The sequence below is a fragment of the Meriones unguiculatus genome, chromosome 3, assembly GCF_030254825.1.
Source record: "Meriones unguiculatus strain TT.TT164.6M chromosome 3, Bangor_MerUng_6.1, whole genome shotgun sequence".
Taxonomy (NCBI): Eukaryota; Metazoa; Chordata; class Mammalia; order Rodentia; family Muridae; genus Meriones; species Meriones unguiculatus.
The window spans coordinates 166,084,263-166,097,355 of NC_083351.1; the positions used below are offsets into that span (position 1 = coordinate 166,084,263).

The 13,093-nt window shown below is 46.4% G+C and overlaps 1 protein-coding gene across 4 annotated transcripts in view; it reads left to right on the forward strand.

Moving 5' to 3' along the window:
* The window catches only part of Shroom3 (shroom family member 3), a 276,701-nt gene that overhangs the window by 127,541 nt on the left and 136,067 nt on the right, over positions 1-13,093 (forward strand). For 2 of the 4 annotated variants that reach the window (XM_060380956.1, XM_060380958.1), the window contains exon 1: positions 66-279. The exons of the other annotated variants lie outside the window; for them this stretch is intronic. The gene's annotated coding sequence lies outside the window, so the exon portion shown is untranslated. Of the gene's footprint in view, positions 1-65; positions 280-13,093 lie in introns of those variants that run through there. 4 annotated transcript variants of the gene reach the window in all.

Consider the following 13,093-nt stretch of genomic DNA (forward strand, 5'->3'; position numbering starts at 1 on the left):
CGCCAGGCGATTGGCTGGGGAGAGGGCAGTAATTCGAACCGCCTTTTGTACTCGGCTAATCAGGACGGCGCAGGTTCCAGGAGCCGAGGTGGCTGGGTGTCAGACACCTGTGTCTCAGCTCTGCCTTCCTGGAGCTGGCTCTCCAGTGGGCAGCTTGCCCCGTGCCACCTGCCCAGGCCGCCAAGCCCCGGTGGGCCAGCCTGGCTGTGCGTCACGCCGGACAGAAAAATGCACATTAACTGAGGACAACGGAGGTGCTTGAGTTTCCACTTTTGGGAGGTAAGGTCCGTTTTAGTCGGTTATTTCTCTGCCTCCATCTCCACAGAAATGACAGTGTGGGGAAGATAACCTAAAGGGAGACAGAGCCTATGGGACGAAACCAACTTACCCAGCTGGCAGATACGCCTGCAAAGTGATAGGAAGGGATGAGTGAGCTGTAAAGGCTGGGAGGGACCTGACGTATTGCTGGGACCCTCGCCCCTCTTGTACGCTTATTGCCACTGAATGAGCACTCACCCCACGGGAGGAAAGGAACGTTTAATGAAGGCCAACAGATCTATATACCGACCTTTGAGAAAATACAAAGTCAGGCAGGCCCCGGGGTCCCACCCACCCTCAGGCTCTCTGCGGCCATCTGAGCTAGCGTCTTTACACTTCTCTGTAACTGGCGTGAAAAGCGCGCACCTTCTCCTTGGCAGGTTTGGTTCAGCACTGGTGAGCAAATGAACTCTACTTCAGCAAGGGGATCTGATGGTATCTCTGGGCTTGGGTGTGCCCCTCCCCGTGTTCCCAAGGTCAGGCTCTCAAGGCCAGCATCCAAACTGCAGCCGTAGAGATGCTTAGGAGCCTTGCGCCGGCTCTTACACCCTCCTGTCATTTCATCGTACTGCTCAATTGTTTGACAAGTCCATCCAGGAGCATCCTGTGTTCCTTCCCGCTTGGGAAGCTGTTAGACGGACGGCTATCTGAGGAGTTGGGGGAAAGAGCAGTGGGGTTGCAACCAGTGCTGCCAATGGCCTGTTTTACTCTGACTAGCAGGAAGTAGTTTAATCTTGGGTTTTAATATTTCTTTTGAATGAAAATAGTTTACGAATAGGTAAGGGTCTTTTTTTTTTTTTTTTTTAATAAGTCAAGGGATTCCAAATTGACTTTGAGTGCCTCCCTGAAGGAAGATATTTACCAGTTCCCAAAGACTCTAGCCAAGCAGTAAACCTCAGCAGGGAAGACAGACAAAAGTGGAGGGGAGGTGGTCAAAGCATTCAGAGAAACTTCAAGCTGAAAATCCATGTTAGCCATCGTGAAATACGTCTTCTCTGGTGTTTTAATCAGCTGTTAGCTCTAACCTGTCTTGATAAAAGCATTTCCCTATAGCGGCAACATACAGGTAATGAATGTAAATATCAAATATGATTGTTTTGAACAGTAAAAGCCCCAGAAGTGACATTTCTTATCAGGTAAAATATGATCACCACACAATCATTTTCATATAATATGTGTCCATTTGGTATATTTGGTTGATGGTTTAAAATAGGTTGATATGTAGGTAGCAAGATCGTATTAAGTGTCTTTTTAAGTGCTTTTTAAGGGTTTGAAAGTAATAAGGATTGAAATCAAAGTAGATGGTGAATATCTCTCATCGGCTCTTATTTTAAAATTCTACCCTGGCTTCTGAATTACAACCAAGAGAACACATAAATCAAAAGTGATGTCCTGAATTAAGGGTCAGTTAGTTTTGTACTAGAAGGAACCAATACAATCTTTAGTCAGCTTTCTTTAAAAAAAAAAAAAAAAGAAATCACCATAAAAATCCCAGTGTTTTAAAAAAGATAACAGACAGGAAAAAAGTTGCTTGAAAAAGTTCATGCCTCCCTTTCAGATTGTATATAGAAAGTCCCTGTATATTTGTGTAGAGTACGAGGGCACCCAAATATATAACTGAACACCAAGCATTAGTAACTGGTGGACACACAGCTCCTTCGTTCCAAGAACAGTATCTTTAGAGAGCTAGATTGGAGGGTGTGGGGATTAAGTATCTAAATTTATTGTTTCCCAGGAGACGGCCATTTTTAAAAGTCTCCTTCCTGGGGCTGTGGAATGCCTGCTCACCCCCTCCCCTTGGCTGTGCGGTGCTGTGGACAGCACACAATGGGGCTCAATAGAACTGCCCAGCCCCCTCCCCACATGGTACACCCCACTGGCTGCCTTGAAAGGTTTAGCCCTATGAACAGAAGGCTACAGCTGGCAGATACTTCCTCTTAAACTCTTTTCCTCTGCCTCTACCTGGGCTCAAAAGCCAAACAGCTGGCCAGAGTCCACCCGTGATTTAACCAAGGTAGAGAGGTAAGCTGAGGCTCAGCCACCCTGCACACAGCAGTATCCTCGCCTTCACCGCCGGACTTCATTAAAATGTCACTGACTGTCATCTGGGTAGACCAACTATTTCAAAGGTTTGCTTTTATAGACGAACAAAGAAACAAACCTCACAGTAATTCAAATGGTTCCATCCGAGGGATAGTCCGGCAACTGTCCTCTCACATGGGAGATTTTGGAAGGCAAAAGACCTAAGCAAGCTTCCTCCGGTCATTTTCTTCCTATCTGGACAAACTGGATTGGGAGTGAAAGTCAAATGACCACAGCAGCAGGGTATCTGTGGCACATCCGCTAACCCCACTGATAGGAGGGTCCTCCACAGCCAGAGGCGCAGGAAGGAGACTGGGGGGTTGGCACTGCTGTCCCTGCGAGGTCAGGTAAAGCCCTGGCAACAGGCTCCAAGGAGGACTTTGCTTTTGCCCTGGCAGGCCTGGTTTGAAAGCCAAGAAAGCTCTGGGATGGAATGTAAATGAACTCCACCCCTAGAAGCTATGGCTTGCTTTGTTCCGAAACTCCACCGTGAGCGATAAAGTTATCAAGGTGCTGTGTCCACCAGTAGCCTCTGGTCCAGTACAGGGGGTGGGGGAGACATCCACACAGGTGGGGGGCACAGCACATAGGTGGAGGGGGACGGCCACACAGGTGGTGGACTCAGCAAATAGACACCAAGGGGGAGGCCAGCAGCCAGCTTCTTCCCTTATCTTCTGCTTCACAGCCCCTGAGGGTTCAGTGACCTTACTTTCAGGCCATGATTTCTCAGTTGTTCATTAATCATGCCTCACTGACTCCTTCATCTGATACCAGGTAGGTCAGGATCATTATCCTACTTTGGAAGACAGAGAAGGGACGAAAGCAGAGTGGTTTGTTAGGTTATGATAACAAGGTAGAATAAGAAATACCAGCAGCTTTCTTTTCTTTTCTTTTTTCTTTTCTTTCTTTTTTCCTTCCTTCCTTCCCTCCCTCCTTCCCTCCTTCCCTTCCTCCCTCTCTCCTTCCTTCCTTCCTTCCTTCCTTCCTTCCTTCCTTCCTTCCTTCCTTCCTTCCTTCTTCCTTCCTTCCTCTTGTAGCCCAGGCTGGTCCCAAACTTACTATGTAGCTGAGTATGACCTTGAACTTGTGAATCTCTTGCCTCTGAAGGTCCTGAGATAAACAGCCTGGGCCTCAGCTGCTTTTTCTTCTTCTTTTTTTCTTTTTAAAAAGGGAAATTAGAACTCCTTCAACTTTTCTTTCCCCTAGCTCTTCTGTCTTGGCATTAAAACTGCTTCCAATGAGCAGCATGCCAGTGCTCTTAAGTGGGTCCTGAAAGCGAGGCAAAGCTTAAGGACATATGAATGGGTATACTGGGGTGTGTCCACGGGTGTGTCTATATAGGTGTGTACCCACCTGGAGCCACAGCTAAGTGGGGTGGAAATGTCTGATCGGTTCATTTATAGCAAATTTCCACCAGGGCCGCTTGACCAGGGAGGCCAGTGTAGGAGCTTCAGGAGAGCCCGTCTGAAGGTGGCTGAGGGAGCTGCCTCTGAAGGTATGCCAGGAATGTTAATGGTATGCCCGAGTGGCGGGCTTCAGAGCTCCGGCTTGGCCTGAGAACTGTTCTTGTGGCCATCTGTTGTGGCCTAGAAGTCTCATAGCAACGGTGATGTCTCAAGAATGGACCCCCTCCCCCTCTGTAAATTAAAATTAACTAACACAAAACCCAAAATTGCTCCACTGCCCAAAAAGAATCGGGACAGGATTCGGATTCTTTATGCAGAATGATGTGTGTTACAGGAAGAAAAGCCCCCGCATCCTTAATTTCTGTTCTTTAAATGAGCAATTTGTACTGCTTTTGAGGTCTTCATTTTCCTCCCCAGGGGTAGAATGCTTTTTTTTTTTTTTTTTTTTTAAAGAAGGGAGGTGAAAACTAGTTGCTCAAAGCTGTGAACAAAATAACTGGCAAAAATAAAAATATTGCTTAAGTAAAAAAATGGTCAGAGTGTTGTGAATTTCCTGGCATTTGTTGTTCTTCATAATCCTGCCAGCAGCTGCTTCCCCAACCCCCGTTTGTAATAATGTATGCTTTTAAGCCTGGGCCTTTAATAGATGAAATGAACTTCAAACAGATTAATTTTATTGCCACAGTATATGTGCCCAAGGAGGGAATTTCTTGAATCTGGGCAACCGTGGACCTCAAGAGGGAAAAGAAGTAATATTTGTAGTTTCATATTTCAGTTGCTCAGACCTTAAATTAGCTATTGCCGAAGCCAACCAAAGTTATGGCTCCAAATGAAGAGCTCTACAAACTGCTGAGCACCGGAAGCAGAGCCAGGCACCCCTGGCATAGGGGGCAGAGCTAGAGCGTCCTGTTCATGCTACCCTGGAATGGGCTGTTTTGGGAAGGTCTGCAGCCTCTAAGAGAGGAGGTAGTTTGCAAACCGGACTTCTGCACGACATTAAGGGAGGATATAATGCATTGGAGGAACCCGGGAAGAGTCTGGAACTGACTGGCGTCTAGAGGAGGTTGGGTGCTGGCTCTGCTGTGCTGTTACTATGGGAAAACTTCCGGGAGATTGTTGACATCTCCTCCTTGTTTTCAGCTTGGAACACTTCCTTGTACTTTTGTAAAAATTTCCAGCGTGGGCACAAAATATGTCAGGTGGTTGTGACTATGCGAATACATTCTTGGACATGGGACACACTCACATTACTAAGTTGATTCCAGGATGTGTTCTTCAGGTCCAGTGTCCCACCTGTGGTTTGGGGCAGTTCCGCTAACCCCCAGGGAAAGGCACGGGCTGAGTTTGTTTTCTGGAATGTGGATTCCTGAGGAAGGCAGGCTCTCTAGGAAAGGCATGTCCACTTGCCCACTTTCAGCCTTTTCTCTCTGATGTAAAACTTGAACAGCAAATATTTATGGAGTGCCTGATGTGTGTCAGTTGTCTAAGCACTGGATTTAGAGCTGTGAACAAAGTAACCAAAAATCTTGGCACACATTATAGTCAAGAAAAAAAAAAAAAGAAAAGAAAATCATTCAGTTATGCTGATGGTTTTGAAAATATTTCCCCATTTCTGTGGGGGAAATATAAGCAGAAAAGGCATATATATTTTTAATTTTTAACTTTTTTGTTTTTTTGAGACAGGGTTTCTCTGTGTAGCCTTGTCTGCCCTGGACTCGCTTTGCAGACCAGGCTGGCCTCGAACTCACAGAGATCTGCCTGCCTCTGCCTCTCTGAGTGCTGGGATTACAGGCGTGTGCCACGATCCTGGAAAGGTATACTTATGATAAAAGAGGTGCTGTGTTTTTCACACAGGTGGTAGAAGAACTCACGAGGAAAAGGATATTTGGAAAAAGAAGGGGGGAGGTAAAGCGATGGGCTCTGGGTTGCCTAGGGAGCACTGAAGGCCTGAAGAACAGAACAGGATACGCAAAGGGAAGTGTTGGCGGAAGAGCTGGGCAGCCAATGAGGGAGACACTGGATGCCCCGGGAGAAAACACCAGAGAAGGCAGGCCACGTGGGAACCTCTGTCTGTGCCTGTGGAGGCTTCCCTCAGAGAGCAGCTCTGAGAATTCAGTGATGGAGGTTGTCATTCCTGATGCCTGGCACTTAGAGAACCTTCTTTATGCTGGCTGCTTATTGTCCATTCATTTATTGCTACTCTGACTGAGGTTCAGAGACAACATGAATGAGTGTATGGTACAGAGCTGTGATTTGTCTGAAAACGTGTCAGGCACCGCTGGAAATGCTGCAGGAGAAACTGTTGACCCACGGTCAGGGGGTTTTATCAAGCCTTTGCTTGAGACTTTTGACTTATAAGATCTCATCGTAGTTTCCCTGTGAGGTTTAAGTTCCAGACCTTGGGCTCTTAGTATTCGCTTCTCTTAGCTGGTCAGGTTTCAACCTTATCATCTCACATGTAAACCTTAGGAAAAAAAAAAAAAAACGGCTTGGAACTGGGAGATGGCTCAGTGGTTGAAACATTTGCTGTGCAAGCATAGGGATCAGAGTTCAGATCCCAGACACCCATGTAAATGTCGGGTGGGTGAGGCTACCTGTCTGTAATTTCAGCACCGGAAGGTGGAGACAGAGAGCAAGCTAGCTAGTGAGAGTACTGTATCAGTGAGCTCTGGGTTTGATTTCTCAGTGAATACGGAGGGAGAGTGATGGAGGATGAATCTTTGTTCCAACTTTGGGTCTCCCCGTGCATGCACACACACAAGATCCCACACGTCAAATGCAAAACAAAAACCAAAACAGCTCTTGTATACACAGGCATGTGCAACACACATGACAACATGGAAACGTGAAAAGGAAAGCCATCCTCGTTTAAGTGAAGGCATTGCTCTGATGAAGGCACCAAGCCCGTAGTCTCAGGGACAGGAATATTTTGAGGTATCAGGTACCAATTTCAGCTGAAAATGGCTGAGTTCCACTGGTGTTCTCATATCCCACGAGAGGATGTCTGAGTCTTGGTACTGATTCCTTCTCTAGGCCACAGGATGTACTGGGAGAACCTTGCTGCAGATATGACAAGGGTTCACAGTGTTTTCCATCCCATGGAAAAGCCTCCTAGGGCACGTTAAAGACCTTTCAGAATGTTCTTCTGGACACCCCTTTAAATGTCTAGATTCTATCGTATTGACCTCTGTCTGTGAACTTGAACACTTGGTCATAAGTCATGTCCAGTGTTGACAGGCTATAAGACAGAATTTCTCCTCCAAGTGCATAAAGACTATCATTAGTCAGGATTACCCTTGTTCCAGAGCCAGGGTAAATAAATGCTCAATAAATACAAGAGTGTAGGCAAAATTATGAGCCTTCATCATGGGGAATGTTGACAAGGAGGTGAGGACTTAGGTTGCCAGAGAGGTTCCCATATATTTGGAGAGCTTGACTTCCGACAGCCCTTCCAAATCCATGTTCTTTCTGACATATGTTTCTTAAGCCTAAGAGTCTTCTGGGACAGTTTCCCGAAATTGTCAGTTCTGAGAGCAAAAAGCTGATGGAAGCAGCTTTGATTTACTTTAGCGCAGTGGCCTGGGGAGTCATCCTCCTGCAGTGGCCACCCAGGTCTAGCTGCCTGGAGTCCTTGATGCTATGCGCCTCTGGGGCTCCCAAGACCGGTGAGTGGTTGCATTCCTGCTGCTGGCTGCCAGTTTGCACTAGAGTTCCTGTTCTTTCCTGAACTAACATTTGTGTAGTATTTATTGCCTTCTAAATGATTTACAAATACACTAGCTCTCAGTGCAGCCATAGGACAAAGATGACATTTCCATTCCCATGTATAGGTTCAACTATTTAGACATTTGGAGGAATTTAATCAAGATCACATGATAGCTGAGCTGGGATTTGAAGGGAGGCTGTCTGCCACTGGGTAGGTGCTCCTAACAGCCATGCTAGGTTCTGTTCAAAAGCACCTTGTCTAATGCTTGCTGTACCTTCCACACTCTGTTTTGTGGTGTTGGGACTTGAACCCAGGATAATGTGTATGGTAGACTAGTGCTCTACCACTGAGCCACATCCTGAACACCATGTACCTTGTTAGAGTTGTTATAGCTTTCTTGTTGATTGAGAGAAAAATGTCATTGCCTTTTATTGCCTTCTGTAAGGCTAGAGAACAAAGCTGGTTGATTCCCAGTGCCTAGGTTGGTGCCTGTCATATGCAGATACTCAAATATTTATTGAGTAAGTGTGTGGCATGAATAAACAACAGTTAGGCCATAGAAATGCCTTCCCAGTCTCCAGTCACAGAGACATTGAAGGGATATAATTGTGCAAAACTCTGAATGTTGGAAAGTTTAAAAGGCAAAAACATAAAGATAGAAGTGAGACTCTTAACAGGACACTTATGTGAATGAGCTTCATGCCCTCCTTGTGTGCTCAGCGATATTTTGATGAATAAACCACATCCCCACTGGGAGTACTGCCCCCAAAGGACTCTGAGGTCAAGCTGTGTAGAGTTTGGAAAAAGAACAAAATGGGATTCTTGAAGAACCCTGTCTCCATAAATCAAGGCCCTAGTGTGTGCCTTGGATTTGGTTGTTTAGGAAATGGACACGGAGACTCACAGATGTGTAATGGGAGAAAGAAAGCCTGGGTCTGACCAGCGCCAGCGTCTGTGGGAATGTTTAAGTGCAATGGGCAGTCTGGCGCAAATGAAAAAGGGAGTTCTCTGAGAAGAGATGAAGGCACCTTGTGAAATCCAACTGTGGAGTGTGTAATGTACAGTCTGTTGGTGAGTTTGGCATGTGTTGTTTGAGTGCACCAAGAAGTTGGCTGAAAAAGCTGGCCCTGGGAGCCTGGTTGCCCCACCCCCATTTCAGAACACAGCCTGTTTGTTTTGAAGTATCTTCCAAGGTCTGCGGATGGGCCCAGTCCCCTTAACTCTGTGACAGAGTGGGAAGAGAACCAAGAATAAAAACACTGTGTCCTTGAGGGTAGCTCTAAGGTCGACCATGTCCAAGAGGTTACTACTGTCCATCCCATGATGTACGGGCCGGTGGTGGGAAGAAGGAGGAAGCTCATCCATGAAGATGGGAAGGAAAGGCTCTCGAAACTCTCAGCTGACTGCTCCACCTTCTCCAGGCAGTTTCTGCTGGTTGTCATGAGCCAGAATTTGCTGTCATCTCTACCTCTTGCTGCTTGTTCTTTTACTTGGAAGCCTTGCCTGAAGGGACACTCTGCTCTGCCTGAGACTTGCTCTGTGAGGAACTCCAGCTGACTGCCTAGAGGGGTCGGCTACAGCCAGTCTCTTGGATGTTTTGAGTAGTCAGTTTAATGAGGTCACCTATCATCTATCCATCCATCTATGTATCTATGCATCCATCTGTTATCTACCTACCTTTATCTATCTATCTATCTATCTATCTATCTATCTATCTATCTATCTATCTATCTATCATCTATCTACTTACCTATCAGTTTTTATATTTATCAACATCTTTCAACTTTTCTATCAACTTATCAATCAGTCTACATATCTATGTACTATCTACTATCTATTTATCTATCTGTCTGTCTGTTTGTCTATCTATCATGTGCTATTTTTTCTTTTACTTTGGTTTACTATAATAAGCTCACTCGTTCAAAACCAAAACTACAACTGGTCATGGTGGCATACACCTTTAATCCCTGCACTTGGGAGGCAAAGGTGGGTGGATCCCTGAGTTTAAGTCAACCTGGACTACAGAGCGAGTTCCAAGACAGCCACGGCTATACGGAGAAATTCTGTCTTGAGAAAGCCCAACTAAAACCCCTGAAAATCTCCAGACCATGCAGATCAGAGAACCAGCATCAGCTGTGTGTTATCCCAGCGGTTAGGAGTTCTGCATTTAGATGGTTTGGGTATGAGCCTCAGTCCCTCTTATTGATGAATCTCTAATGCTAGATAAGCTTACTCAGGGTCTATGGACCTTCTTTATGCATCTAGAAAGTAGGGAGTAATCAGTGTCTACCTTAGTGGATTGTTTGGATTCAATGAGGTAATTTGCTTAAAATATTTAAAATATTGCCCGACACTAATAGGAATTCAATAAATTGAATTTTGTTCATTTATTTATTTATCTATCTATCTATCTATTTATTTATTTATTGAGATAGGGTTTCTCTGTGTAGCCTGGGCTGTCCTAGACTCCCTTTGTAGATCAGGCTGACCCTGAACTCATAGCGTTCCACCTGCCTTTGCCTCCCCGAGTTCTGGGATCACAGGCGTGTGCCACCATGTCCAGCTACCATTAGCTTTGTGGTTATTTATTAGGGCTCAGTGCTCTTGTGTGGATTGTGTAGTTGTTAATTTCAATTGACTTTTACTATGGATCCCGTTACCCTCCCTGCTTCCTGGACCCCTGCTGGGGTTAATGGCTTGGTGAGGCCAGCGAGGCTTCAGGCTTGTCTGCGCTGCCTGTCTAAACCCTTTACACAAGCTCCAGGCAGCATGCTCTCACACAGCCCTGCCTCAGGAAGGAAGGAGTCCCAGTTTTGTATGTTTTATCAAGATCAAGAAAGGGCTTGAGGGAAGAGTTGCTCAGAGGTAGACAGTACTTGTTTACGATGCGTGAGGCCCTGGGTTTCTCCAGAGCTCTGGAGTAGCAGGAAACAGGGACCGAGGAATACAGTTTACCACCCTTCCTTACTGTAAACTCTGCTTTGCATCAGGCCTCTAATCTTCCCGTGTCTACGCGAGCGACGACCGAGTCTGATTTCTGTGATTGGTGTAGCTGAAGCATGACTTTCCTGGGGTGACAGAGGGATCCAGGATCCTGAGCTCTGCTCTTCAGTTGCTGCAAGAGAATCAGATTACGTTTTCGAGGGAAGAGGGGACAATGACTGTTGAGTTTTTAGCCACAAGGGCCTATGCCAGATGAGGAAGTGTGCAGGGCAGGCACACAAGAGCACTTCTGACTCTATTCTGCTCTGAGCTTAGGAGAAGACAGAGTCGCTTCCTTTTGCCGCAGTGACTCCGGGATGGGGTCAACGTGAACACACGCACCCTAAAGAGAGATAGATGTCTAGGGGACAGACAGCCCCAGTGATCAAGGACTGGTGCCAGACTGGGCGGGGGGTGAGGGAGAACCTGACAGTACTTTTCATTCCCTGAGGCTCCCTCTATCCCTGGATTGATTGAGAAAGCCCACTTTTTAACCCTTAAATATCTATGTGAGTTCAGGACCTCTTGTGTTGTTTGCAGTAACAACAGAATCCCATCCTCCCGTATTGATCGGTGCGTGTCTCTGGCGCACCGAGCGGTCATCACGCGGCTCTCTTCCTTGTGTCCCCAGCTCTGCAGCCTTGTCGTATGACTCACAGTCATCAGACTTCCCAGCATCAGTGACCTGCCTAATTCTTACAGGGCAGGGGAAGACAGTTGCAACCTCAGCCCTTCTTCACCCGAGGCTTCGTGGAGCCACGTTCTGCTGCGCTCAGTGTGAGAGGCGGACAACAACTTCCGTCTCTATTGTATACATGTGCTGTCTTCTCCATGCTTCCTAGAGTAAGCCCTAGGAGGCCAGCTGATTGGAAAGCACATTTCTTATAAAGTAAAAATGACTTGGTTTCAGATATGGACAAGAAGCTGAAATCTGACACCTCTGTTCTCCAGGGGTGACTGACAGAGAGGAGAATTTTGAATCTGAGAGTGACCGATAAGGCTGAGTGATGTCACGAATGAGAGCCATGTGGGCATCAAGGGCAGGCCAGTTGGGTTAATGACAAAGAGTCCCTCTAATGGGAGGACTTGTGTTCAGTCGAATGAGACAAGGGAGGAGGAGATGAAAGAAGTGAGCAGGTCCTAGGAAGGGACTACACTGCCAATGACAGATGTGCTAGTGAACTTGTCAGGAGGGGACAGGAAGCTGAAATCCAAGATGTTTGTTCTCCTTAATCACAGGTTAATGAAGTAATTGCTCAATGAGATCTGGCTTCTAGCTATTTGAGCAGGGATTATGTAATTTGAGGAAGCAGACCTTGTGGCCTAATCTCCAAATTGCTGCGGTTGGGGGTGACTGAAAGGCCTCCATCTTAACCCCTGACAAGCCTAAGAAAGGGGCTCCTGTCCATTTGGCATTCCGTAATTTCTTTCTACGATAAACTAGGTTTGTGCTTGCTGTCTTCATGCAGACCTGAAAGCCAGGATCCTGCTTTCAGAGAATTCGGTATCTAAGGTGGGGAATAGATTAGAAGACCTATAATTTTATCAGGCACCAAAATAAATAAAATAATAAAAAAAAATAAGAAAGGTATAGAGCTGAAGAGCCAGCTCAGTCTGTCTCAAGTATTTGCCATGCGAGCAGGAAGATGTGAATTTGAAATTCGAAATTCACCTGAAAATGTGTAGCAATGCACACTTGTAAACCCACCACTGGGGATGCAGAGACAGGTAAGTCCCTGGGGCTTGTTGGTCACAGGCAGCCTCACTTAATGGGAGACTGTTCCAGGCCAGTGAGAGACCCTGTCTCAAAAAGCGGTGGGGGTGGGAGGGACTGAAGAGATCACTCAGTCGTTATTTGTGGCTCCTGGATTGACTACATGCACCCATGTGGTGCCTCACAACCATCTGTAACTCTAGTTGCCGGAGGATCCGACTGACGCCTTTTTCTAGCCTCCACAGGTACCAGGAATCAGGCACACACATGATAGAGAATGTCTTTAGTACACATGAGGTCCTGGGTTCAATCCCCAGTACCACCAAAACAGTATTAGTAATAACAATAATAATAATTTTTTAAAAGTTTTAATTTTCTTAAGATTTCTTTTTAAATGTATGAGTGTGTTGCCTTCATGTATGTGTACCACATGCATGGCTGGGACCCAACGAGATCAGAAGAGGGCATCAGATGCCCTCATCCTGGAGCATGCTCAGAACTGAACCTGAGTCCTCTGGAAGGAGCCACATGTGTGCTTAACCACTGAGCCATCTCCCCAGTCCCAGTAGAAGCTTTTACAGAAGGATGGCTGGCTTGGTTTCTGGAAACATGGATAGGAGTTTAGTTCTGGGTTTGGAAGTAGAGGTCTTCTAGACAAAGTCAGCAGAGAGCAGAGAGGTGTGTGAAGAGAACCCAGGCCAGGGATATAGGATGATGGTTCATGTGTGACACGCGGAAAGATGAAGCTGTGGATCAGCCCAGGAAGTGGGCGTGGTGGCTGCGATCCGGCCTGCGCTCTGCTTCCCGGTCCAGAGATGCCGCTTTCTAACCTGCACAGGTGATGGATGAGCTGGGGTGGGCCTGTGAGGGTGCAGCTGTCCTTTC